The 27970-nt window shown below is 38.9% G+C and overlaps 1 protein-coding gene and 1 long non-coding RNA gene across 4 annotated transcripts in view; one reads left to right on the top strand and one right to left on the bottom strand.

Annotated features, from left to right (window-relative positions):
* The window catches only part of CNTNAP2 (contactin associated protein 2), a 1202777-nt gene that overhangs the window by 912361 nt on the left and 262446 nt on the right, over positions 1–27970 (bottom strand). The gene's annotated exons all lie outside the window — the stretch shown is intronic.
* LOC142405756 (uncharacterized) lies at positions 330–5614 on the top strand. Of its 3 annotated transcripts, none has more exons than XR_012774318.1 (4): positions 330–589; positions 3250–3591; positions 4382–4539; positions 4934–5614. It is a non-coding gene; the product is annotated as an uncharacterized LOC142405756 (long non-coding RNA). The 3 variants fall into 3 exon arrangements; XR_012774317.1 differs by having other exon boundaries at positions 331–589; positions 4382–4576; XR_012774316.1 differs by having other exon boundaries at positions 331–589; positions 4382–5614.

The following is a 27970-nucleotide window of genomic DNA, read 5'->3' as shown; positions in this document are numbered from 1 at the left end:
GCTAGGCTATTTGCTCAAAATCTAGACTATAGCAACAGTTTTCTGCAGGTTTTCCTGTCTGGTAGTTACGTGATTGTGTGGTACAGCACTGTATATATTTTCCCAGAAAAATAGGAAATAAAAAGCCCTACATTTAAACTGACAGGATATGATTAAAGTAGCTTTTTCTCTCTTTGACATCTATACATACAGCAGCAGCAGCTGAAACCTCTGACTGTTCAGATTGTTATTCTTCCTCCCTCTCCAAATAAGTACAAAACCTCCCAAAATCCAGTTCCAGGCAATTGAATGGCTCAGAGCACGAACAATTCCACGCGTACATTTTGACGTCCCCAGTCATCGACTCAAATTTATGCCAAGTTAAGAGTAACCAGAAAATCCAACAGCTGCATGAGGCTATATATGAAAAACTAATTATTTCAGGCAAAGTCCTAGCGGACAGCTGTCTATATAATCACAACTGTTACTTCCGCTGGCAGTTTCCAAACAGGTAAGAAAGAATGGGCCACAGAAACAGAACTATTTTCTTACTTCTAGAGACACACTGATGAGCCAGCATACAGATGCTTGAACAGCTACTACACCAACAGTAAGTACTTACACATCTCTTTATGTCAAAGCACTCCGAGTGGTATAATTCTGTTTTCTAACCTGTGGAATTTCAGGAATTAGTCTGAAATCAAAATTTTGATTTATTTTGGATTTATCAGTAAAAATTGCTTCTGTGACTATGAGAGCACCTTAAGCTTTCCAGACATCTCCTAAGAAGTGGAGATAACAGAATGTTTAGAAGCATCCACTAAAATTTGTTCACACGAAATGAAATGAAGGATCTCATCTCCAGGCTTTGGCATACTTTTTTACCAGATGGACCTAGTCAGCATAGTTTCTTAAGACCTGGATTGAAAGCCACAGTGACTATTCAAGATTGGGAAACCCTTCATATAAAGAACCTGAAACAAAACTGTGTCTGTGCACATTTCGCATCTGTGACTTTCAGCCTATGTTTCACAGTCGCACAATTGTCAGAGGAAAAACAGTGACTGCCATTAGCACAGTGGGGCAGATCCTGTCTTTCATCTAACTGTGTACAGCTTGGAAACCTCCACTGGGACCAATGAAACTATGTCTATCTAAAACAGCTAGAATGAATTATGCATGCTTACCTTGGGTAAAATAGTGCTAACAAAATTCTACAGAAATACCCAGTTTCTGATCTGTGTGAATGAGATGTCTCTCTCTGTGTATATTCTTCCAAGGGATGCATTTAGAATCCTTCCATCCACAAAAGAAAAAAACAGGTAAAGGTGATGGTAAGAGCAGAACGTGGAACCAAAACACAGGGAACCTGATCTCATTCTTACCAGCAACTTTGGGAAAGTTGCTCTTTGGACTCGGGGATACCGTTTCTCAACTATTTTCCTTCCTCACTCAGATTTTCTTTAATTTCTCTTTTTCATCAACTTCTATTCCACCTAAAAAGTTGCACACACATAATGTAATCCTAAGTAAGTAAAAGTAGGATAACAATAAAAGTATACATAGAACTTAGTTGACTCATATTTATTAAATACTTATAAAAAGGAAAGATAACAGAAATGTAGCAGAATCCATCTCAGTGTTTTGACACTATGATACAGCATTCATTCCTTGTCTTGCCTTTTGTTGCTCATTTCATATGTGTCTTTGGAAATTAATTTTTTAAGCAAAGTTGAGTCACAGACTTTTATCTCATTTCTGGTTCTGAATAAAAGCATGAAGAAAATGGCTTGCGATGTAAAAACCCCTTTTTTAGAAGAAAGTTTCAAAATCAGCTACCTCTAAGTCACCAGCTTACATTTCCAAGCCAGCAGTATAGTGCTTTATCTTCATTGTTTTATCTACTGCTGTGTCATAAAAGAGAAAAGATTAACATGGGCAGAAAAAAAAAGCAGAATCATAATCAATGGAAATACCAATTTTTTAAATTTATTTTTCTTTTTTTTCTGAAGACCTTCCATGCACAAAAGAAAATAGCTCAAAAACATTTTACAGTGCTTTTTTCCACTCCCTTTTTACAACCTTCTGTTATGTATTTCCTGACGTTACTAACCAGCACGCTACAAGAGAAATACTGATAAAAATCCCGTAAGGAGAACTGAATTATATTGAGCTCTGTAACAACTTTTCCTGTTTGGGTGCGACTCCCTTCTTTGCACAGACAGTCCTTCACATCTCAGAATCCACTGCCTGCTTATTAATGTTAATATACGTATTTCATATATATTTTTAAAAAATACTAGCACTAAATAAAGACTATTAAATATTTTAAAAATATTTTTTAAAAATACTAGCTCTAAATAAAGACTATAAATACTAAATATTCCAAAATAATCCTTGGTGACAACTGGATGCCACATATGGACATGTCTCCATAAACAGATAATACAGAGATGGCTCCTGGAATAAGATTTCTGACCTTGAGTCAGAGGAAAGGCAAAGCTTCTTCTGAAAGCAGGGAATGAATATAGCTGAGTTACATTGCCAAGAGCTCAGCTGGGCAGCAAATACCACTTTGCATGAGTTTCTATGGATTCCTTTTACAGAAAGCTGGTAGGATGGGTCAGGGGAGGGTAAGAGCGAGATTAAAATCTACTAACCTACTGGGTTTATGCTTGAAGCAGGGTTGCAGAACTGCCAGTTCATTAGCAAAAGGCCTGCTTTTCTTTAAACATGCTTATGGTCAGCATTTTGTCATTGCTAGCATAGTAAAGTCAATGTGTCTTTTTTTAAATGGAACTGGATTCTCTTCTGGTTTATGGGTAATTAACAGAATGATTAAGTAATGTCTGAGTCATATTGACAGATTCAGAAATTTGTGTTTGCAGTACATTTCTGAGAATAATTTGGATCAAGATCAATGATCATGCATTAATCTCTTCCGTGTTTGGCATTATAGGTATTTCTGTTTCATTTCAGAAATCACTTGGACTGCTAAGTAGGTGGTCAAAATATTAGCTTAGATGGATATGGTACAAGGACAATAATCTATAACTAATACATAGGCAAAGAATCTATTCACTCTGAAAAATCACAAAACTGCATACAGAAGCATCTACAGGAAACCTGCTGAAACAGCACACTTACTTCAGAAAATGAAATAATTAGAAACAAAAAAATAGAGCATCTCCCCTTTGCAGTACTGGGATGTGGGTACCATTCAACTGAAATAAAATTCCTGTATTTTCTCTCTCTGCAACTTCTCTTCAGAACCATTGATCAGCATATGCTTGGTATTAGCAAACCTGGAACAGCTTCCACGTTACCTTCAGTAGCACCGCTCCTTACCCCAAGCAAAATGAGACATTTTAATCAAGGCCATGAAGTGAGATGGAAACATAATGCAGCCCTCTGAAACAAATGCTTTGGCACAATTGATTATCTATTATCAACGCAGTGAACTCTTACCACTACTACCCAAACAGCACGCACAACAAATGCTAGTACAATTTGTCTGATGGAGCAAATGGAGGGAAAAAGCAACGGACATCTGTGAAGATGCTCACGCTCTTCACACCTCTGAGGAATTCTGCACCTGGTTTACTCTAGAATGTAAGTTTTTCTATGCACTCACCCAAAAGAAAGCATAGTTTTAAATCCATTGATAGCTAGTTGAATAAGTATGTCTCACAGAAATCCACCTATAGAAGTGTTGTGAGCTTAATATGCCCATACATTTCTTGAAAAGAAGGATCTAGTCACTAGCAGTTTTCTTCCAGCTAAAGTTTAAACAAATACTCATTGTAAAACTAATCAATTTCTGTTTATCTTCTTCAAATCTGCCAATTTTGAGCTGGAATGAAAACAAAGCTATAAGCTGAAAATAAGGCTTTAAGACACTGAAAGCTATTCCTTCCAATAAAGAGCAGAACATGCTTCTTTATGTTGTTATTTTCCTCAAGAGGACAGATTTCCTCATGCAGTAGAATGCCTCTATTCAAAGCATCACAAGGTGGAAAAGTGTGTTGGATTCTCCATCACAGCTATATTTCCATAGAAAGTAGCAAGGAAAGTTAAATTAATAGTTTAGCAGGGTTTTCTTTGTTTGGGTTGGGTTGGTTTTTTGTCAATTCCTAGAAATCATTATTGCTTGAAATTACTTTCTTTTCTTGGTGTCTTGGAGCCTAATACATTCATCATTCCACACAAAGAGAAGCAAGGAAACCCCTAGAAGTATAGCTATATATAAAACCCAGCGCATGATAGGAAGGTAGCTTACTTTGTCCATGTTCAAATACATGGATGTTCTTCCAACCTCATTGCATACTTCCCATATTCTAGAATATTTGATACTTTTTAAAGCACTATGTATTTGAAATTGTTCATCATACTTTTTCCACAGAGAAACAGTGACTGTGAAGACCACGTAATACTGCTGGTTTGAGTTTGAAATAGGGTTGTCCTAAGGAAGTGTCAAGAAAGTCCTCTCTCTCCCTCTAACCTGCTGCTTGATGTTGAGAATTAGGAAGCACAAAAAACCCTCAACTAAAGTAATGAGAGGTAGCTACCCAGAAGGCCTGTGAAAATTACTCTCTTGGTACATTATATGTTTAACATATTTATACACATATTAGTAGTTGTTTATTTTATAGACACACTCAAATACCAAAATACATACCTCAAAATAATTTCCAGCTAATATATGTAAAAAGTCTGAGTGTAGTCAAGCAAATAGTGTTATAAATTCTACAAATGTTCTTAAAACTCTACCTGTAAATATTTAGGGTGTGCTCTTAAACTGTTGGCTTTGCTGTAATCTTATGAAATTATTGTTTAAATAAAGCCAGCTGCAAGTAGTAATTCAACCAACAGCCTAAACAGATGCAAACCCAAAATGCAAATTAGTGTGAAAAAAAGAAAAAACAAACATTTTCTGTTTTCTTCTATCTTTTAGGATGGTAATTATATTCCTGTTAGAACAGACAAGAGAGACACAGGAAAAAATGATATACCAAGTACAACTATGAATTTTAAATAATATAGCTTCCTGATCCCCTCATTAAAATCTTTTGATAGCCTTCAGAATATATATATATTTAAAATCAAATTATAAACCTTCCAATATTTGACTGACAACCCACTTGATCCGCTGGATGTAGTTGCCAGGATACCATGAAAGCCCCTTGCTTCTCTCTCAGCAGTCTGTTAGACCTGCATATGGTGCCACATGTATTCTTCTTTAATCCTGTTGCGACTTTTATCTGACCTTTCACTTAGTACAGTTTAAGTTAAAAAGAAATGTTTGTTCATGAATAAATCTATGTATTTGATGATCTGTATTCAGGTCACAAGCTGAAGAGCAAAAACTATGTGATGAAATTTCATGCCAAACTGTACAAGAGGGGGCGGGATCACACTCTGTAAGAAATTAATTTTCCTTTTCAAGAGTTTGCATGGAAGACGGAGATTATGATCCTCAATTTCAAAATGTATGTCGATAATATCCAACAGTTTTCTATAAATATTCAAATGTTGAGGGAGAAGAATGAGACAAAAGAACAGAAAAGTCTGCCATGGAACTGCAATCATACCGATAGCCATGTGGATATAAATTAAATAAAGTTGCTCAAGACTATTTGGAGAAGTGTTGCATTTTAAACACAAATTTAATTATCACCTAAGAAGCAGAGCACACCCCTCAGAGTTTTCTAACAACTAACATCAGAGTTCCAGCAACAAGAAAGAGAGAACAGAGACAGGTAGGAAAAAGGAATCAAATTAATAATGCTTTTAAATGCATGTTACTACTATGTTTCTTTATTACTGTAGGATTCTGATATAATCACACACCGAAGGTTCTCAATTTCCTGTAAAAAGTTCATTCTATCTATGGCCACGGGACAGAGCACTGATACGATAAATAAAAATGTGGCCAACTCACATATTTTGTCAAGTTAAATTAAAAGAACCCCATAATTCCAGCTCTTCATTTCCAGATACTGAATAGTGAATATGGGTAAATGCAGACTAAACTGAAAACAGATAAACTCCATTTCCATGCATTTCTAGAAGAAAGCATCTCTGGAAAAAACAGTGCTGAGTGCTTCAGATGAGAACACTAGAACTATCCCTAAAGGACCAGCAACAGGTAGTGCAAATACATTCTCCAAGCACAGATGTTTCTCAAACTTTGTAAGAACACTTCATTTACAAAATACCAATTTTTAATTATTTTCTCTACAAAGAGAGACTCTACTCAAGCTTTCCTCAACTTCCAATAATGTGCAGGCAAAATTAACCATTAGCATCCAAAGGTTTGATATGTTAGATATTACCTTGGTGGTAACATCTTTATCACAGAGACAAGACGGACTAAATCTTACAATGTGGTTCATTACAGCTAATGCAGTTTATCAAAGCTACCAGTAAGAATGGGTAAGAAACAATATTGCCCTCAGGAAAACTGAGTGTTTAAAAACTTTTGCCCATCTCATATTAGAAAGAAAGTTTCAGATCCCTAGATTTACACGAAGAAATGAAACCAGAATGTTTTGAACCATCTTCAGTTTTAAATTTCTGTCTGTATTAATGCAGTATATGTTGAGGGATTTTAGAACAAAAATACATTATTGGCTCTGATGAATTGACCCATCAATGATGCCAGAAAAAAATTACTATTTTTCAGAAACAAAAAATTAATCAAATCTAACCGGTTCTTGCAAAGACTGGTGATTTGCTGCATTTTTGTTTTGTTTTGTTGTTAACGTAAATTAATATTCTCCCTCTGCTACTGCTCAATATCATGCCACAAGTAAAATACATAGACAGCTACAAATTCCTTGTCCTCCTTTGGCAAGAAAACCTTGACTTAGGTAAACCTCTTTTTAAAGGCCTCATTCAGCAAAGATCAAATCCGCTAGTAATGCATTATATCAATTTAAGCAGATGTATCTTGGTTTTAAGATAAAAGGCTTCTATAGATATTATATTCCCATCCTCTGCAAAACTTTGAAAGCAGAGGAGCTTTGTTTAGGCCAAAGCAGAGAATGACTAACCAGATACCTTTCCTCTATTTTCCTGTTGACCACACCGTTAATGAAGCAGCAGGGAAGTATAGGTTTGACCATGAAAACACTGGGAACAAAGCTTACTATTCTTAAGTTTTCTAAAGAATTGCATGGGATTTTCATAGTCTACCTGGATTCTGCATTTTTTTTTAGATAAAAGCATTTTGTACTTATTACTGACAACCTCAGACAACCCAAAGCATAAAAACACAGTATGCCACCTTAAAGTGAGACCTTTTGCACTTGAGCATACTACTTACACCTTTTGCTCAGAGGTTAAGGAAAACCACATTCATGAAAATTCTTCCTTTGAGTGATTTCTTCCATCTCCTGCCAAAGGCATAAGGTTTTACCTTCTGTCATGGTTCAAGCCAGCAGGCAGCTAAACACCACACAGCCGCTTGCTCACTCCCCCTCAATGGGATGGGGGAGAGAATCAGAAAAAAGATAAATCACATGGGTTGAGATAAAGACGATTTAATAGGACAGAAAAGGAAGGAAAAATAATAATGACAAAAGAATATACAAAACAAGTGATGCACAATGCTATTGCTCACCACCCGCTTACCGATGCCCAGCCAGTTCCCAAGCAGCGGATGCGCCCCCCTGGCCAACTCCCCCCAGGTTTGGGGGTTTTTTTCAGCATGAGGTTATATGGTATGGGATATCCCTTTGGTCAGTTGGGGTCAGCTGTCCTGGCTGTGTCCCCTCCCAGCTTCTTGCGCACCTCCAGCCTCCTCGCTGGTGGGGTGGTGTGAGAAGCAGAAAAGGCCTTGACTAGTGTAAGCACTGCTCAGCAACAACTAAAACATCAGTGTGTTACCAACATTATTCCCATCCTAAATCCAAAACACACACTATATCACCTACTAGGAAGAAAATTAACTTTATCCCAGCCAAAATCAGGACACCTTCCTCCCCTGTACATCACTTTTCCCCAGCCAAAGTCACATCCTGAATGGTTATTGCCTGATCTTTTTGGTAGGTAGTTTGAAATTTCTAATGGATTTGTTATTATGAACAGCTGCTTTGATAATGCATTCTTTGTTTGTTGCTGATACTGTTTGTGGATGAAAGTGTGAGGGTAAGTACTTGAAGTACTAGAACTGTGTGCATGAAGAAACATCTTTTGAAGTAAATGAAAAATAATTTTGCCATTTTCTACTTGCTGTATGACTGATAAAAAGCCTCTCATCATTCAATGTGTAACTTGTGAGATGCAAGTGCAGCACTACCACAAATAAGATAGGATTGTTTTCATGCTTTTAGCCTCTGGTAGTATCTCAGTGTGTTGACTACTGAGAACAAAGACACTTTTGCAGGTGGAATTCACTACTAGGATCTGACAGCACACAGTTGAATTACTAATGGGATTCAACTCAATTATCTCTTTTTTGAAGCTTTCTTTTGTTTAGACATGTTTAGAATTAAACATGTTTCTTCCTCTCCATTAATTATTTTGGCTACTCTTTTCATACACCTCCATTCAAAAACAAAGGACAGACTGCTTTCATTGGGAAGGTACAGAGATCCTTTATTTGTTTAGGAAACAAGTCTATATTTCTGATTTGAATAACTAAGATGAAACATTATGACACCTGTATTATGTGTCTACCTTTGTATCTGCTGCCACTCCTATTTTTAGAATAATATCCTTACAGAGATGGCTCAGGACTCCTGGTGAGATGGCTGCACTTAACAGTGATGTTCAAAATTCACACCTTCCATACCTATGTTGTACATTGGTCCATATTTTATCTGCAAATTCGAATTCATGCAAATCTATCAGTAGCTTTTACAGATAAGACTACATACAGTGAATTCTATGAGCTAACTTTAATGTGTGAAACTGACTTTTCAAGAGGAGGATACTAAAGACCCTTTCCAAAAACTCCAAGTGTTTATTCTGTTTTACACATTGCTCCTCTCAAGAAATGAGAATAAAACACATTTCTATGTTGGCTTTCGTTAGTAATTTTGACACAATTTCCTTGCTAAATAAGATTTTCCACTACTTTAATGAAGGGATAAGCTGCATGAGGAAAATACAAACAGCTGTGGGCTGAAGCAATACAGCCAGCAAACAGGTCATGTAATAGCATCATTTTGATATTGTTTACTATTAATAATGTGGTTTTTTTCTATTATCCCCTCCTGAGTCATTCTACATAGCTTCCTCTTCTGCTTTAACAAAAAGAGCAGCAAAGATGAGCTTGAAAAAGCAAGTTTTAAGAATACAGAGCTATCTGCTACTTGTCTTTGCTGAAAAGCAACAGATGAAGAATCTCGGATCTCAAAGAATGTAGTATCTCTGAGAGATGTGCTAATGGCAATAATTGATGCTGAGAGCACCTCTTCTGTTGTACCTTGGCAGCTGCTATTTTATGCAGAACTGCCAAAGAAAGCTTTTGTGTTGATCAAATAAAAAGTCTTTGATAACTGACTGAAAGCATTTGGTGGAATGGTACTTCAGAACTTGTTTATTTCTACCCAAAAGTGGAGTGAAAAAGGGAAGTATTTTAAAAAACAGAAATACCACAAATGCAAATTCATAATAATATAATTTTGAAAATGACAAAACAGAATATTTCAAACAGTTCCAATCAAAACAACTCAACTGAAATGACATTTCTCAAGCTGAACTGCTTTATTTCACTGAAGTGATCAAACTATTTCAGTTGAAATTAGGTTTTTTTCTGTAGACAAATATTGCCTTGCAAAAAAATGTGTTTCCAGATCCATATTCCTAGGTCTGTTCCCCTATGGGCCAGGCTACCAACCAGACTATATCCTATGTAATACACCCCACAACTCCCTCAGAGCATTCACTGTAGAATGATGAAATCTGCATGGAGTCTAGCCCACAGGAGAAAAGAGAAGGCTGACTGCTCTCCACATGCAGATCATGACTTAAGGGAAGACTTAATTTTATATTTTGGTCACTGGATAAAGCACAAAGCATTTTATCTGAGTTCAGACTGCCACTCCACTGCTCCTCCCTTAATATTCAATATAGAATACAGAATTTGTTGGCAAAATCTACAAATATTTTCCTGTTGGAAATTTCTGATTGGAAAAGTATTGTTTTTCATTATAAAATTATTTTCATGTACTCCCAGCAAGCTTAATCACTGATTTTCAGTTCAACACAACTTTTTTATGGCTTATTTATATTTCAAACAAACAACATTAAATTCAAAAGCATTCATACAGAAATTAAAAATAAAAAACCTAAAAGAAAAAACCTAACTTTCTAACCAGTTAGATATAAGGAAGTCCTACTCTATCCATAAACCTCCTTCATCACAGTCATCTGTCTCAATCTTCATTCAAAACCGTAGCACAAAAATATCTCAAAGCTGGACTTGGTGATAGACAGATTCAAGTCAGGGAAGGAGAAGAGAATTCTCAAGTCAAGTGTCTTTTCCTGACTAGTCCTCTTCTCTACCCCAAGACCTTTTTATTTGCCTCTGTGTTTTGTTATGGTTCTTTCAACTTCTGGTAGCAGTAATAGAAAATGGAATTTAAACTAAGAGCTACTGTAAAACATTACTCCTTCATAAGGCTCTTTTCATTATAGATTTTCTTTCACAATACTTTATAAAGGAGATCTGGGCAGTTGTTCTCTATTTCACGGTGAAGGAATCAAGGGTTACATCAGGTGAAGCCCAGCTGGGAAACAAGACAGCTTTGAAAACAAGTCTCCTGATTCAACGTCTTAGTATCATTGAAGTTAAATTTTAAACTGTCAACACTATTCTAATCTTGCATAATGTCAAGTCAGGATGTTTAGGGCTTTGTTTTGCCCCCCCCCTTTTTTTTTTAAATCACTCTTCCTGACATTTGATATAGCTCTCTACAGTGCCTGTAGATTGTATCACTTTAGATATAAGTGACTACAAATGCTCTTTTCCGTACTGCATAGGAAATAAGCTCAAATATTTATCCTACCAAATTATATAATCATATTCAAGAGTTGTAATTTTAAATTAATCTATCTGGTGTTAAAGAAACTAGACAGCTTTGTTGGCTTTGTATCTTATCTTAGATTTGGTTAGCCTAAGCTGTTAGAATTTGAAAAAGATGGCTTTCTCTTCCCCAGGGGAACATATCACTCTGTTAACAATTAAAATGATAATAATTATACAAATGTGTGACAAATTAAATACAAAGTTTCATGTAGTGTAATGACAAAGCATAATGAAAAACACTCTGAAGTACATACCCTCATGTTTAATGTCTAATAACTTTGGGAACTTAATATATTATGAAATTGGAGTTAAAATATTTAATTTTTGGTAAATATCCTTTACAATTACTTTTTACTAAAGTGTAAACTAATGTAACAGGAAAATGTTAGATTAAAGGACCTTAGCCACATAGGATCATTTTTCTCACAGTTCTTTTCACATCTTAGTTCAATGTACTTTGGATTTGCTTGGTTTCAAAGCAGAGTGCATGGGTTGTCATTCTCCCGTCGTCGTCGTCCCCCCCCGAGTGCCTGAGGTTAACAAGTTGTTTATTGATTTTTATGTTTATGTAATGTTCTCTTATACTAAATGGGAAAATTCTGTATCCTACTGAGCATCTGAAGATGTTTGGTTTTATGCAGTCCACAGATCTCATTTTTGGCTAGAACATTTTAAATCTCCCATCTACCACAGAAAATCCCCATGTTAGTACGAAAAATACAGGTGAAGTCACATAATTTCTTTTTCATTGAAAGGCAAAATATGGAATTATTTAGAGTTCAATCTTGTAATATATCATTCTATCATAACAGAGTTATATTGTTGTATTTTACAGAAGTCCACAATCTATGCACTACATGCATATGTATTACACAAATTTGGGATTCCATGTGGGAATGTATGTGCCCACAGGACTACATGGGATCGTATCATCTTTAATGCTGGGCTGATTAGCAGACTTCTTTTACTGGTCTGGGATTTTGGCTCACAAGCAAAATTTCTCCCTGTGTAGAGCATCACTGTAGGAGTTCCTATCAGGTTGTATAAATTAAGTTTCTAGAAATTAAGTTTCCTCAGAGTTGTCAATATTGTTACCCTACCCTCACCGCCCCTCACTCCCCATTCTAATGGCTTTTTATTGCCTGGAGAAACCATGCACATTTCCACATTCATAAAAATGTTTCTTAAGGTGAAAAAGGAGTTCTTCAAATACTGATTAAAAAGTAATTGCCTGAGGCCCTGAATGGAGCAGTAATGCTGAAATCAGCATTCGTTTCAAAGTTTTTAAAGATGTGAAGAGAAATAAATCCACATCTCTTTACACACTTATTGCTAAAATCACATACCAGTACATTGATCTCTCTACTCGTTACAGTGCAATCACCACAACCTATGGAAATACCATAAATTAAGTATAGCTACACTAGATGCTTCTCTTAGATAATTTGTCCGAATCTTTGAGCCTCAACAATACCTCACTGGCCTTAACAGAACAAAATAACTTACATGATCCAAAGACTTGGCCCTGAAATATGGAACTTTAACATTCATACTTTTATACAGACACAATGACATAAATGCATAATCGTATGGTTATATGAAGAGGCGATGAGTATTTGCCAGCTCTCAGCTAAAAAAGTAAACCACCTCACGCTTCTTAGCTAATCTATTATTATAAATGGACTTGGTAGTGAGTACAAAGACTGTGTCTTCTCTCATCTTTCAGGTACCAAGGCGTTATTACAGCCCTCTTCCTTCCTTTATATTACAGACAAGGATATACAATAAAAGAGAAGCTCGAAGTGAAACAGAGGTTAAGAAGTTTCCTCCATGAAGGGCTCTATTCATACAAATAATCAAGTAGCCACATTATTTAGACAACATTGAAAACTGATTCCTTCCAAACCATTAAGAACACCAGAACTTGCCAACATGATGACAGCTCAGATCAGTTTTGGGTAAATATTCTGACCACCTGTACCCTCTAAATGTCAAAAAGATTAAATATAGAAACTTATGTGTGAGAGAGGGAGAGAAATTCAGAGGGGAAAAAAACTATTTTCAGAGGCCAAGAGACACTACTGACAGACTTGCTTCTGGCATCACAAGAGTACCTAAGGATGAAGAAAAGGACTGGCATTAGAAATAGGAGGGGTGGGGTTTGATGGGGTTCAACTTCAGACACACAAATTAGATCAGTCTGCTCCTAAGATCTCTAGAGATGCAAATGGAAACCTCATTTAGGGGTTCCAGGTCAGCACCTGGAAGATTCTCTCTGTCTCCCTCTTCTCATTGACCATAAAGGGATCCAACTATAATAAAAACATCAACATCGATCTCTCAGATCCTTTTGTCTACAGGAGCTGGATCAATACCCATAGAGCGACTATGGTGGTTATGCTGCCCCGTATGCCAACTGCCATCCTCCACTGTCAAACTGAACTAGTAGGGCCAGCCCACACTAGTAGCTGGGGTAGACTGAAAAGCCTCAGCACACACATCTCCTGCTTGTCCTTGCTATTCTCCCACCTCTTCTTGTCTAATCTAAAGGATGAACAAGAGAACTAAATGCAGTGCCAGCACCAGCTATCCCCACTTCAGTGACCAAAGGACAATGAAGGCAAAGTGGCTGAGGAGTTAGAAGATACAGTCCACTCTCCCTTGGCCTTCCTCTTCCACTGCTCTACCTTGGTCTCGGCAACCTGTACAAGCTTGAGGTGCCATATAGCACCATAGCTTCTTTCTAGGTATCCTGGGCCTATTTTTGCAGTCAGCCCTTATCACCTCATCTGATTTGAGGCACAATAGTACCTACCCATGCCTACAATCACGTATAACCAAAGATAGGGTATGTCAGAGCAACCGCAAGTCCCTATAGCCAAGCTAATATCCCCAAGCTTCTTTTAAAAACATCTGAGATCTTGTTTGTATGATTCTTACCCCAGACATCAATATTTATCTCACTCTACAGCAGATGTGTTTCTCACCTAAATGCTCACTTACCTTTCAGCTTTTTGCCACTACAGTGACAGAAGTTCACGTCATTTCCAATATTCTGTACAGTTTGTGCTACCCTTAATGCAAAGGAGCTCTGGGCACACTATGCTTATGGACATTGCTGGTTTTTGCCTGGAGAAAAAGACTCTGTAATTTGGTCTTCCTGCTGGAGGACAGTGTTGTAAACACGCAAGCTCTAGACCTTCCAACCAAAGACATGTTTGGAGCAGCCCCTTTTGCCCAGTTTGCAAGTGCCTCACCCTCCACCAATATTTTAAATTACCATGTAAACTGTAACAAGTGAGACTTTGCAAATGGGTAAAATGATGTAGAACATTCAATTACAAATTCTCTGCATGAGCCAGTGGTAGCCTCTCAAGGTTTCGGTTTGCCTTGCAGGACATCCCAGTTTGACACCCATTCATGGCTCCATTCTGAGACACATCTAGCATAATATGAAGGCGAATGCTACAAAGGCAGATGTCCTACTTACTACAGAGCCACCGGGGAAAAGAAAGCGCATGTTATCATTCAGCGACAGCCTGTGGGTGAATAAAGTGTAAACAGAATTTCAAGGAAGACTCATCCAGACAGCCTAGACAGAGGGAATGAGCATGTAAAATTAAAAGGGTGAAGAAATATAGATATACATGTTGGGAAAAAGAGAAAAAAAGGCAAACAATTTCTAAGTAATGGTTACCTGTAACATTTTCAGACACCTATTTTCACCACATGCTTACCATTACTTAAATTCTGTTGTAACTCTGAAAAAATCCTCTTTTTTTACTCCAAAATTAAGAGATCTCACCATGACTGTCAAAATGACAAGAAATGTACCATGACAAATCACCATAATCACTCCAAACCAAAGTAATAAAAGTATGCTAAGTTTTTAAGAATAAGCTAAAGATACAATTACCAAATGTGAATAAATACAAATTGTATCTATCCACTGGTACCTTTATTGTGATATTCACAGCATGACAAAAGTAATAAATTCTATGGCTATTATTATTTATGGGACAAATGAACTAATTGGGTTGGGAATGGCAAAACATCAGTCCAGTGGTGTGAGCATGAACATTGCCAAGGACTGGATGCAGATATCCATAAACCTCACAAGAAAAGCATCACTATTGACACCTTTAATGAAAAGGTAATTGCACAGTTTCATGCATCTGTTCTGCCCAAGTAACAGGAGTTTCAGAATACTGGTAAAAAATATCCAATAACATCATCAAAGGTAGAACTCATTAACATATTAAATGTGTTCAGTATTGACGAATTTCTAAAATGTTATGATTTTCTGATATTTAAAATACAAAATTTTTTTATGGTTTTAAGGAAGGATTGCAGAATAAGATTTTTTTAAAAAGTAGATTAGTTCTATTTAATTTTAGCAAGAAATGTTTTGGTTTGTAGTGGAAAGAATTCTCCTTTTGAATGTAAACAGATCTACCTATAATTCAACTTCAACCATAAAATTGAAAAATTATTATTCCAGGAAGAAAATCAATAATATTTGAAACATAAAATTTTGTTTGTTGAAGTCTCTGGGGTTTTTTTGTTGGTTTTGGGGGCAGTTTTTTTGAGGAGGAGGACAGGGAAGCTAGAACGTGTTTTCTTCCTCTTTTTCATTTTATCTAGGTAACCCAAAGTGCTACTATTTATACAGCTTTAGAAAGGGACACTGGTTCCATGGTAAAACCTAAAATGATTAAAGGTCTTCCTTACAAGGTTACCTCCAGCTTTTTCATATACACTGCAGTCAACACTATTTATGGGTGATAGTGTCAGCAAAAAAAGAATATAGCTTTTTTTTTTCCTTGTAACTGAAACTCTTAGTTTATTTTACCTTTAAGCAAGATAGAAATATGGCTTTGTTTATGATTTCACTGGTTACAATTTAACCCTCTGCAAGATCATTAAAACTTTTATTTGCAAGTCTGCATCCAGTTTTTATTGGTATTTTAACTGAATCCATCTTCTAAATAATAATCTCTTCAGTTCTGAATTTTATATTTGCATTAAATAGACATGATTCCTTCTTAAGCATACAGGATACTCTCTAAACTAATGTATAAACATCACAGAAGTGCTTGAGGCTTATGGAAGGTACAATTAGTCTAGGGATACAACATTTGCAGAGAGTATTTTAACTCACATATAGCGGAAGAAATTTGAATGCTTAATATTATGCCAACAGATGATTAGTAATATTCCTGAACCTGGATTAAATGCTAGAGGATAGCACCTATAAAATAACAAAAAGTGATTTATAATACAAAGAAACATTATACAAATTAGAAAGATTATTAACATACTTTGCCTGGTCATAGAGTAGTTTCATCTCCTCAAATAATGATGGTAGTAACTCATATAATTATGAAATTATGTGGTATTATTTACCCTGAGGACTGCCAAAGCAATATGTAAATGCAATAAACCCAAAACCAGGTTATACAAGATGTTCTTTTTTGTCCCCCACTGAACACCGCTTTTTCTGAACTAAGTAACAGCTGATTGCAGAAGTAATGGTATAGAGTATACAGCTAATAACTTCAGCTACAACTAAAAGGGATATTTTTTAAGCTACTTAATTTACACTGTTACATGTGTTGGCTATGACTATGAAGTTACCTCTAGAGAAGGCGTCAAGAGAATCTTTCTTCTTTGCAAATGATTTCAACCACGTCATCCTATTGTATCCTTGAGCACACACCTTCTCCAATACCTTTTTCTGTGCACATCTTAAACCTGGAAATTCTCTATCATATCTGTGACAAATGAACTTGGAGAAAATTTATCTTTGGCTATAAGGTCTGTTTATAGGAATACATTTTAGAGACATTTTCACCAACATCTTCAATTGGCAGAAAAAGAAAAACAAACAAAAAAACCCCTAACCAAACACCATCCACCCCCCCAACAAATTGAAAATAATTACTGTGTTTCAGGACCTTAAAACCATGTGTCGTAGCATGGATGTGGCCCAGCTATGTCATCTGGATTAAGGGCCAGAAATCAGTCCTTGACCCTGTTTAATTTATTAGTATAAAAACAGCCATCGCAACTTTGACTTGGTCTCCCAATCCCAAATGCTATCTTAGCTATCTTGGCTACTGGTCCAGATCTACTTACCATATTTCTGTTCTGGATGGTATATGAGACTCTCAGTTTAGGTAACTGGGGTTGCACCGGCTCCTGAAGATCCTCCAGTTAGAACAACTTCTCTTTGCATTTTTTTTGAAAAGGGGAAAATTAGATTCATCCATGAGAAGTTAGTCAGTGCACTAGATACTTCAAAGGATATTTTGTTGGAAATGACTGGTATTATGGATGACTGACTAGGTAATGTTATCTACATGAAGATACATTCCTTTTTTATTAACATTCCATACATTTTTTCTTAGAAACCAAATTCTTGGCTATTATCATTCTCTGTTTAATATCCTGTTCACTGTGGCAGAATTTCCTTATACATTTAGATACATATACTCTGCAAAAATCCAGGCCACAGATTTTCAAGAGCACTGATTTCTATTTTCATTTTTTTTTGAGACCATGTAACCACAACTGCAAATTTGTATTTCTTTAGCAGCTCTTGATCTTTTTTTGAAAAACAAAAACTTTCTGGGTGTGTTCTAAGCATGAGGCCAGCATTCAGATAACTTCAGCAACTGGTAAGCAGCATTATATCTCATTTCTATAGGTCCTGGAGAATGGCACAAGAAGTACCATGTAATTGACTTCAATAAAGAAAAAAAAAAAAAAACAAACACAAGATATCAGTCATAGTTTGAGTTACTGGAGTAGCTCTTGTGTAATCTCTTAGGTGACACCCTTACGAAATTTTTCTTAATGCCTTCCTGCTTTCTAAAGAAGTTCAGTCAGCTAAGATTACATTTTACTAATAACCCCAAATTATGACTACAAATATATTTCTCTGTGAAGTTAAATGTGAATGTTCTATTGGTTTTTGGCAAATTTCTATACTTGAATTATCAATTATTTTAATACGATCTATTAAGCCTATTAACTTAAACAAATGTTATGCAATTTATAAATATTTCTTCCACCACGCAATGCCAATATAATTTACATTATTAGTTAATTAATATTGAGAAAAGTAGTATAATTATGGTGCAATAATCAGCAGCTTATGTATTCAAATGTTGGTTTGTTAATGTTAGATATTTCCTCAAATCTCAGTTGTTAAAAAAAGGAAAAGAAGATAATAATGCTTGAAGAAATGCGTTACATTGGTATCCTAAAATATGACCAACAGGCAGTGTCCCTTATCAGGGAAGAAATCTTAACCAAGATGATCACGTTTTTCCCTATTTTCTGCCTGCTGAGACATACTAGACTGGAAATCTTATTCAGCAATCTATAAGCTTCATTTCACATAGGTGAGAATGGGAGAAAAAGAGCAATGAAAGATTAAGGTGAAAAAATAAGTGAGACTAGGCAAAATTAAGGTATGCTAACAGAGTGGTAGCCCAGAAACCAGCAAACCATTCCCCAAATAAAAGAAAAAAAAAAAAAGGAAGGAGACAGAGAACCATCTTTAACTGCCTCTTCTTAGTCTGTTTTCTGCATTTATAGAAAGGACGTGGGGGACTAAATCCAAATTTAAAGGTTCCTAAACATCAACCTTTTTTTTTCCAGGCAATACAAACCCCTGAAAGACATTACCAGCTTGACAAGAGTACCCGCGGGGTTTCCTCAGGAGAACTCTACTCACTTAGCGCCCGACAGCCCTGAGGGGACCAGCATAGAGCTTTTGGATACCCTGTGGAGGGAAGGAGGCTCTGGGTGGGCTCCACAGCAGCATGAATTTAACCTTTCAGGCTCACTTTAGGGAAGTACAAAACACTTGCACCACCCGGTGAAGTGGATAGATTGAGCATGAAATGACATCTAGCCAGTGGAAATTAACAGTCATCACTTACGACCCCAGTCTTTACTTCTTAAGAAAGTTTTCTTAAATGAGCTGCTAAATTTGGACATTAAAAGTGCCTAACTCCCTTCCATTTAATTTCCACCTTGTGCTAGCTCACATTGCCAAAATGATATTGCCCTTAGGATTATTTTTTCCAACTGTTTCACTCTTACAGATCTGGATGAAAAGGACAGGTGATCCCTATGGGAAAGCCACCAGAGCTGGAATTGCGAAACAGACAATCGGGAAAACTAAGCCACGGGAAGCAAAGTGCTATCGCACTTCAAAGATTGCTGTTAAGATTGTGTATAAGAGCACTCGTATGATGTCAAACACGTTGCTTACTAATGAAATGGCCCCCTCTGGAGGATCTTTTTTAAGAGCAGAAGGAAATCTTGCCTAATGCCTCCATAGTGAGTTGTATCCCAGCCAGCCAAAAGCACAAGACAAGGGTGGCCAAGCCCAATACCTTTTTAAAGCTTCCGTCTTTATTTCTACATCAGCTGCCTGAAACCTGGCTGTCAAAGGGCTTTAAAGAAGGAAGACATATGTGCAATGTGTTTGGTCAGATGTTTCAAGCGCTACAATAAACTTTGGGCCACCTGAACACGAGAGTGTGAGCAGAATTGTTGCACTCAAGTGCTGTAAACAGCACTTGCTTATACTGAAAACCGTCACACTGAGATGTTCTGTTGTGTAACAGGACTTCATAGGAAAACATTTGGGATGACATATAAAACCAAGATCGATGGCCACTGATGGCCATAGTTAAAAATGAAAAAGCCAAGGAATTGTTAGAAGAAAGCCAAGTAACACCTACACTTCCAAAAAAATTTCCATCAACATTGGCTAAAAGACACAATCTTTCCTTTTTGATGTCACAGTCAGTGCAACTATCTAGGAATTTGTTCTTCCAGTCTGGATTGTTGCTAGTTACAGCACAGTATAGGAATGTAATTAGTACAGCTATAGCTAATTATTTCAGGACTTGCTCTTTCCTCTTTCATCTGCCTTGTGGGGTCCTTTGCAAAGAGGAAAGCATAGTCTTAAAATGCCCTGGCTACCAGTTCATTTTCAAGCATAACTCAAAACTCAAGATTCATCCTTGGGGGCAAATGCCTGCAGCTGTGCCCGGTGCATGGCCACCAAGGGCAGGGACAGCCCCCTGTGCCTCCTGGGCACAGGCACTGCCTCAGGGCCAGCACCCCAAAGGCCTTCCTCCAAAGGATGCTGGGCGAAGGGGTGGTGGGCAGGGCTGAGCATGGGGGGGACCCCATCCACCCCATGTCACAGTGCCACCACCCAGCAACGCAGCAGTCACAATGCCCTGGGGCAGGATAAAAGGGAGCATCCTCCCATGTCCCGCTGCCAGAGATGGCCTGGGAACTGCCTGAAGACAGGTGAGAGGAAGTCCTGGAGGAGCTGGTGGAATTATTTGGAGGGGGCTGAGGGACGAAGACCACAGGCTGGATGAGGCTGCTGGAGGTTCTCTGCTGCAAGGCCAGCACTCAGCATGGCCACCATCAAAGCTCATCTGATGGACGGAAATCCTTTTCAGCTGGATAGCGATGGCCAGACCAAAGGAATGCCTTCTTGAGGAGCACTGCAGAGCTCGCCATCCTCATCCCCTGCGGAGCCAGGGGCAGCAGCCGTAAGAAATAGGATGCAGAGATGTTGCCAGGGGTCCCAGTGCTTTGCAGCACGCACTGGTCTCCTACCAGGCGCGGGAAGGATTCTTGCCCCCGAGGTCGATCGGGCCGGGGTCGATCAGGCCACTCTGGGAAGCCCCGGAGATGGCTCCAGGTTGAGGGAGAATAGGGCTTGGGCATCTCCTGGCAGGCGTGACCAGCCTGTGGGACGAGGAGGCAGGTCTTGCTCACATGCTCAGGGAATAGCCGATCGCCAGCTCTGGGGTCAGGAAGGAATTTTCCCCCGGGGCACATTGGCCCTGGTCCCCAGGGGTTTTTTGCCTTCCTCTGCAGCATTGAGCATGACCACTTGTCAGGGCAGGGCTCCTCTGGTCCTTTTTGGCTAGCTTACTGCCTGCTGCTCATGCACCACGAAGATGGCCTCTCGTGCCCTGCAGCTGGGGGGAGGAAGGCTTTTTTTCCCCCACGCTGGGCTAGCAAGTGTCCCCGGGGGTTTTTTGCCTTCCTCTGCAGCATTGAGCACCACGGCCCCTGCCAGGGCTCCTTTGGGCCATTTTGGCTAGGGGCCTGCTGCTCCTGCTCCACAAAGGTGGCCCTCGTGCCCCGCATCCGGGGGGAGGAAGCTTTCTAGACTGCCGGGTGGGCCCCGAGGGTGGTCCCCGGGGGTTGCTTCTTGTCCTCTGTAGCATTGAGCACAGCCCCTTGTCAGGGCTCCTCTGGGCCCTTTTGGCGAGGTTCTTGCCTGCTGCTCTGGCACCTCCAAGGTGCCACTTGTGCCCTGGCTCCCTCGGGCTCTCTTGCCCACTGCAAGCTTGTAATGGGAGCGAGCTCTGCTCTTCCCTTGGCTCCGTTTCCCCAGGGGTTCTTGCTTCAGCTCTCCCTGTGTGCAATACAAGTGCGGGGCAGGCACGAGAGTGCTTGTCATGCATCACTGGCCAAGAAGCACAGCGCAGCAAGTTTTGGAAGGCAAAAAGGCTGCTTGTCATCGATTGTGTCCTGCTTTGGAAAATAACCCACAGTACCACACACCTCTTCTTCTTCTTCTGCATTTGTGTGTGGTCGGTACCGATGATCATTCTTCAAGTTCTCACTGTTCAGGAAACAGGCACTGCTTGGCCTGTATTCCTGCTGCTGCTTTCTGTAGCTCTGTGGCTTTCCTTTGCCAGACTGCAAGGGATCTTTTTTCAAGTTAAACTGAAGAATGCATCAGCCTGCTCCTGGCTACACATGCACATTGTGTTAATGCTTGTGAGCATCAGCTCTGAAACAGGTTCAGAAAAATAAAATAAAATCCTGTTTCCACTTGTAACCTTTGTGATTTGTGTCCTTGAAAGTGTTTGTGGAGCTGAAAAACTCCTGGCATTTCAGGCAAGTAACAGTCTCATGGTTATTCAAATCGTGGTGAGCGCAGGGAACAGAACAGAACAGAACAGTTATGCTATGTTATGCATCTAGTTCTGCATGACAAGCCATGACCTAGGTCTGAGGGCTCCATCCAGGAGAGCAGCTCTCTGCAGGGCAGGTCCCAGGCCCACGCAGGAGAGAGGGGCAGAGATGGGCAGACCTACAACATTGCCCAAGCAAAGACCGAGGGCCCCAGGCTGAGCTGAGACACCACGTCCCCTGGGCCCTTGGCAGGAGACGGTGTGGGTGGGCATCCCAGGGGAGGCCGCTCCCAGCCATGGAGGCCTATGAGCACCCCTAGGACCCTGGCAGAAGTAGACCTGCACTGCTCATATGCTCTCCTGTAGACATTGATGGTTGGCCACTTTGGAGACAGAGCATTGGGCCAGATGGACCTTCTCTCTAAGGGAGCACTGTTGTCCTCAGGCTCTTGTGTTTTAGTGTATTTTTCCAAGGCAAACAGCTCAGGTGTTTCTAAAAATGAGTACAAGGAGAAAAAAAAATCCATGGGGAAACGAACAGGTATTGCTCCCCTCAAAAAGACTTGCAACCATTTAGTTGAGGAGCACATCCTGCTTCAGACTGAGGAGGGCTTGATCTTTGAGCCTCGCTAGTGTCAGAGATGTGGGGTTTTGCCATCCTGTGGGGTTTTGCCATCCTGTGGAAACCCAGCGAAACTGGATGAACACAGACGACTTTCCAAAACTGCACTTCACACATAATTTTTTCAAATTTGTTCAGATGGTCAAATTATCTCAAGACAATCCACAGCTCTCACCCCCATCAGAAGGTACATGCCTCCTTGCCACAACATGACAGAGCCAATGCCTAGGATGGGACATGATTGCCCATTCAATGCCTTCTCCTAGTGCAGGGCTAGGAATAAATGTCATCAGAGATTTCCTCAGCATGTACTGTTAGGGAAAGAAGGACGTACAAAGAAGAATACGCTAGACTAGACCAGTTGAGTTGGAAGGGACCTACAAAAATCATTGAGTCCAACTGCCTGACCACTTCAGGGCTGACCAAAGTTTAAAGCATGGCATTGAGGGCATTGTCCAAATGCCTCTTAAACACTGACAGGCATGGGGCATCAACCACCCCTCTAGGAAACCTGTTCCAGGGTTTCACCACCCTCTTGGTAAAGAAATGTTTCCTCTTGTCAAGTCTGAACGTCCCCTGACGGATGCAGCTTTGAGCCATTCCCACGCGTCCTGGTGCTAGATCCCAGGGAGGAGAGATCAGCACCTCCCTCTCCACTTCTCCTCCTCAGGAAGCCAGAGAGAGCAGTGAGGCCACCCCTTGGCCTCCTTCTCCCCAAACTAGACAAACCCAGAGACCTCAGAGGACATGCCTTCCAGCCCCTGCACCAGCTTTGTTGCCCTCTTTTGGACACATTCAGGTACCTTAACATCCTTTTTAAGTTGTGGGGCCCAGAACAGCCAGTTCTTTACCCAGTGCACCATCTACCTGCTCATCTTACAGCTGGACAATGTGTCCAGATGTATGTTGTGAGGGACAGTATCAAAAGATTTACTAAAATCCAGAAAAACTACATCCACCACCCACTAGGCGGGTGACCTTATTGTAGAAGGGTATCAAATTAGTTAAACAGGACTTTCCCTTTGTGAACCTATGTTGACTGTGCCTAATGATTGCATTGTTCTTTAAATGTCTTTCAATAGCACCCAGCATGATTTTCTCCATAATTTTTCTAGGTACTGAGGTTAGACTAAGAGGTCTGTAGTTTCCTGGGTCTTCCCTCAAGCCCTTCTTATAAATTGGAGTAACACTGGCTAGCTTCCTGTCAGCAGGGACCTCCACAGGCTCCCAAGACCTTTGGTAGATGATTGACAGGGGTCCTGCTGTAACATCCACTAGCTCCTTCAGCACTCTGGGATGAATCCCATCAGGCCCCATGGCCCTAGGAACATCAAACTGATACAACTCATCCCTTACAGTGTCACATGTCCACAAATGGAAAATAACTGTTCCCACAGTCATGGTCTTCAATCTCAGGGGACCGGGCAGCCCAAGCTCTGTCAGTATTATTAAAGACTGAGGCAAAAAAAGCATTGAATGCCTCCACTTTTTCTTCATCCCTATTTGTCAGGTGACCATCAGTCCAGTGTTTTCCTTGGGCTTCCTCTTGCTATTAACATACTGAAAAAAGGCTTTCTTCTTGTCTGACACAACACAGTTTCAACTCTAGTTGAGCTTTGGCCTTTCATGTCTTCTCCCTGCATATGGAAACCACAGCTCTGTAACCTTCCTGCGAAGCCTGACCTCACTTCCACAGATTGTACAGTTTATTTTTTCCTCCTGAGTTCCAAGAGGAGTTCCCTGTTCAGCCAAGCTGGTCTTCTGCCCCGCTTGCTTGACTTCCAACACAATGGGATTGCCTGCTCCTGTGCTTTTAAAAGGTGGTTCTTAAAACCTGACCAGCACTCATGGACCTTTAAGCCCTCAAAAGCAGATTCCCAGGGGACACTGCTAAGTAGCTCCCCGAGTAGCTTCAAGTTTGCTCTCTTCAAATCCAGGGTAGCAACTCTGCTGACCTTTTTTCTCATTACACCAAAAACTCTAAACTCAACTGTCTCATGATCACTGCAGCCAAGACAGCCTCCTACCATTACATGTCTCACGAGTCCTTCTCTATTCACAAAGAACAAGTCTAGGACAGCATCTTTCCTAGTTGGCTCACTGAGTACTTGTGACAAGAAATTATCTTCCATAAACTTCAGGAATTTTGCAGACTTGCTTGTCACAGCAGTATGGTATCCTAGTTGGATAGTCTGGGAAGCTGGAATCTCCCATAAGGCCAAGGGCTACTGATCCAGAGATTTCTCCTAATTGCCTATAGAATAACTCATCAGTGCTATCATCCTATAATATATTTCAAGCTTATTTTGAGAGAGGCACCTCTCTGTGGAGAGGAGTGGGAGCTCAATACCTAAGTCTAGTGACCTACAGGTTCTCTAGAGGGAAAACAAGGGTACTATTTCATACCACCTACAGTAATGCTTAAGGTAACATTAGGACAGAGACCATTCAAATAATTTACAAAACAGCTGTCAAACTCTGCCTTTTTTTGGCCGTTAGTGATCACCGCAAAAATTAGATCAGTGACAGCTGTGGAAAATAGCACAACACATGAGTAATTCCTTTATGGAAATATATTTAATATTTAGATTTAAGCAATATCAAGTATAAAATAGTACACAATGTACTGGGATGGGAATAGTACACAATGTACTATTTTATAAGCATGCCCCATTTAATTTGAAAGATCACGTTGTTTTATTCTTACAGACAAACTGACAAGATCAAGTTTCAAAACTTTCTTATTTCCAAATTAATAATAAAATAAAACCAGGGTCAGATTTAATTTTTTGAGGAAGGAAATGCTACAAATCAGTAATTACTACACTAGAGAATTCAGCCAAAGCCTGTCGCTCCAATCTCTGCTTAATTAGCCAATAATTATCAGCTTCCAGAGAACAGCCATGCAACAGATGAGTTTGGGGGTTTTTTGGGTTTTTGGGGTTTTTTCTTTTTTAATTAACAGATAGAACGTACACTAATAAAGTTAAAGCACCTAATCTTCTGCTGAAATGCAGATACTTCTGTAGTTTGCTATCACTTCAATTCTGTTTTCAACAGTGGGGACAATCTCCTTTACGTGTGTCAGTCTGGTGTAAGAGTCATATCTCTGGCAGTAATCAGTTATTATATAAAAATACTCAGTATTCAGCAGCATAATATATTAATTAGTCTGCATTTTCCAGATCACCAATTTCTTCAACATGATGATGCATGAGTAATAATAATGCTGTTAAATTAAAAACACAGGAATTCGGGGGGGGGGAACAACAACACCTATTTTTGTAACATTGGAAGCCAAATGGTCTCAAATAGTACTGCACTGCAGAATATTATTTACTTTTCGTAGTTGTAGAGAAGCCTAGAAAACCAGTCTGAAATCTACCACTGTCTTCATTAGTTAAGCACATGAAGACCATAACCAGTCAGTGGAATGGGGGGGGGGGGGGGGCGGGGGGAGATAAAAAAGTAAAAGTAGACAACAAATTAAAAACCAAAAAAATTATGTTATATGAGGAATGGGTAAAATCAACTTGCTCTCTCCTTTAGCTAAATCACTGAATCAGCATCATTAACTACTGTTGAACTGTATATTTATGTACATATATCCGTACATACATACATACACATACTCTGGAAACGGTGTGTTGCACATATATACTCTAAATGATTAAAATGTATGTCCCTATTGGCTTCTGCTAGTCTGCTATGTTTGCTTAAGTAGCAGACTCTAGCAGAGAAATTATTATTACAGATACGTACCTAACTGTTCCAAATTATGGAATCAAGATAGAAAACACAGATCACCTATAAGGAGGTGAACCAATTATTAAATAAAATTCAAAATGTATTTTTTCACCAGTGAGGTCACCTAAACTTTAGCCAAGTTTTACGAGATACAAGACTGAAGATCAGAGGTGTTCTGTTTGGAAACTTAGGACAGTACACACAAAATTATATTTTTTCCTATGCGTAAACAATCTAAAAGATAACTATGAGCGTAATATTAGTTGACAGAAAAAAATGTTCAAAATATGTAAAAAATTAACCATCACAAAACAAAGGTCAGTACTGAAAACTACATTTAAAAGATTGAATGATACAGTATGAAATACAATTGGTTAAATAGACTGCAGTTACATTTACACTGAGACTGATCACACTAAAAACAGAGGACACTGAAGCAAAGTGAAAGAATTATGACACTAGTTTAAGGAACAGTAGAAATTAAGTGTAAATGTTTGGAGTGACCTTTTTTCCTAGTTGGTCTGTAGTCAGATTAACAGTCATCAGACTGTCAGTGTACTTGCCTGATCCTTCCCATCTATTCACTAGGGTAATCCATTGCTGAAAATAGCAAATTTCATGTAGAAAAATGTAACACTCTTTCTCCTACTTTCCACAGAAAGCGTTGAATTTTCTTCAAAAATCATTGTATGGCCAAAAAGCATTCAGAGTAAAATCCCAAAAGTTTTTATATACATATATATTTTCTTCAGAAAACAAAATGTCTAAGCAGCTCAATTAGACAACCTAAGTATCTGTTACATTTATCTGGGTTTTCCCTTAAATCCTTTCTGAGAACACAGACTTAATTGCTCAATATCCTTCTGTCACCAATTTGTCCTAGGTTAAGTATTTTCTAGTAGTACATATATTTCCTTTGCTAATAGATGCAAATGTCTTCAGGGAAACTGTTCCTTAGCTTTAATAAGCAGAGAGTTGAAAGTAAAATAATCAGTTTCAATAAAATAATTCTGAATTATTTTAATAGAAAATGTACTAGTTCTTGTGAAGATCGTATCAAATTCAGTTGAATATATTAAACCAAACCAGGGCATAAATTACCTTACATTGCTCCCCTCTCAATTTTCTTAAACTTGTTATTGACTTTGAATTTTATTGCTTATTCAGTTCCTTTTACAGTTTCTGCAGAAATTCTTAGCTTTCTTGAAATCTGAAAATCTTTCAGCTTCAATTTCTCAACTGTTTTGTGGGAAAATAAAAGTTCAACTAAAGATGCTGCTGGCAGTTGGCTGCTAGGATGCCCCTGACTTCTGTTCCCTTTTGCAAAGTTCTGCGTTAACTCAGATTAGGTAATACATTAATAACCAGAACTCAAGACATATATTAATACAACCACAGTTGTTAGTAACCAGTCAAGTATAAACCCTTTACAACACAGTAGGATTTCTATTTAAAAATTGACGCAAAACCACACAACCTAACTCCCTCCAGTTTTCAGTGTTAGGTTGTACCACTCAGACCAGCCCATCCAAAACAGCTTCAGCCAGGCTGAGATGATACTACTATGTTACTTGACGGTTCATTTTCCGAACTCAGCAACATATCCCT

This window comes from Mycteria americana, chromosome 2, assembly GCF_035582795.1.
Source record: "Mycteria americana isolate JAX WOST 10 ecotype Jacksonville Zoo and Gardens chromosome 2, USCA_MyAme_1.0, whole genome shotgun sequence".
In the NCBI taxonomy this organism is placed as follows: domain Eukaryota; kingdom Metazoa; phylum Chordata; class Aves; order Ciconiiformes; family Ciconiidae; genus Mycteria; species Mycteria americana.
This window is presented reverse-complemented; position numbering and strand designations above follow the sequence as displayed.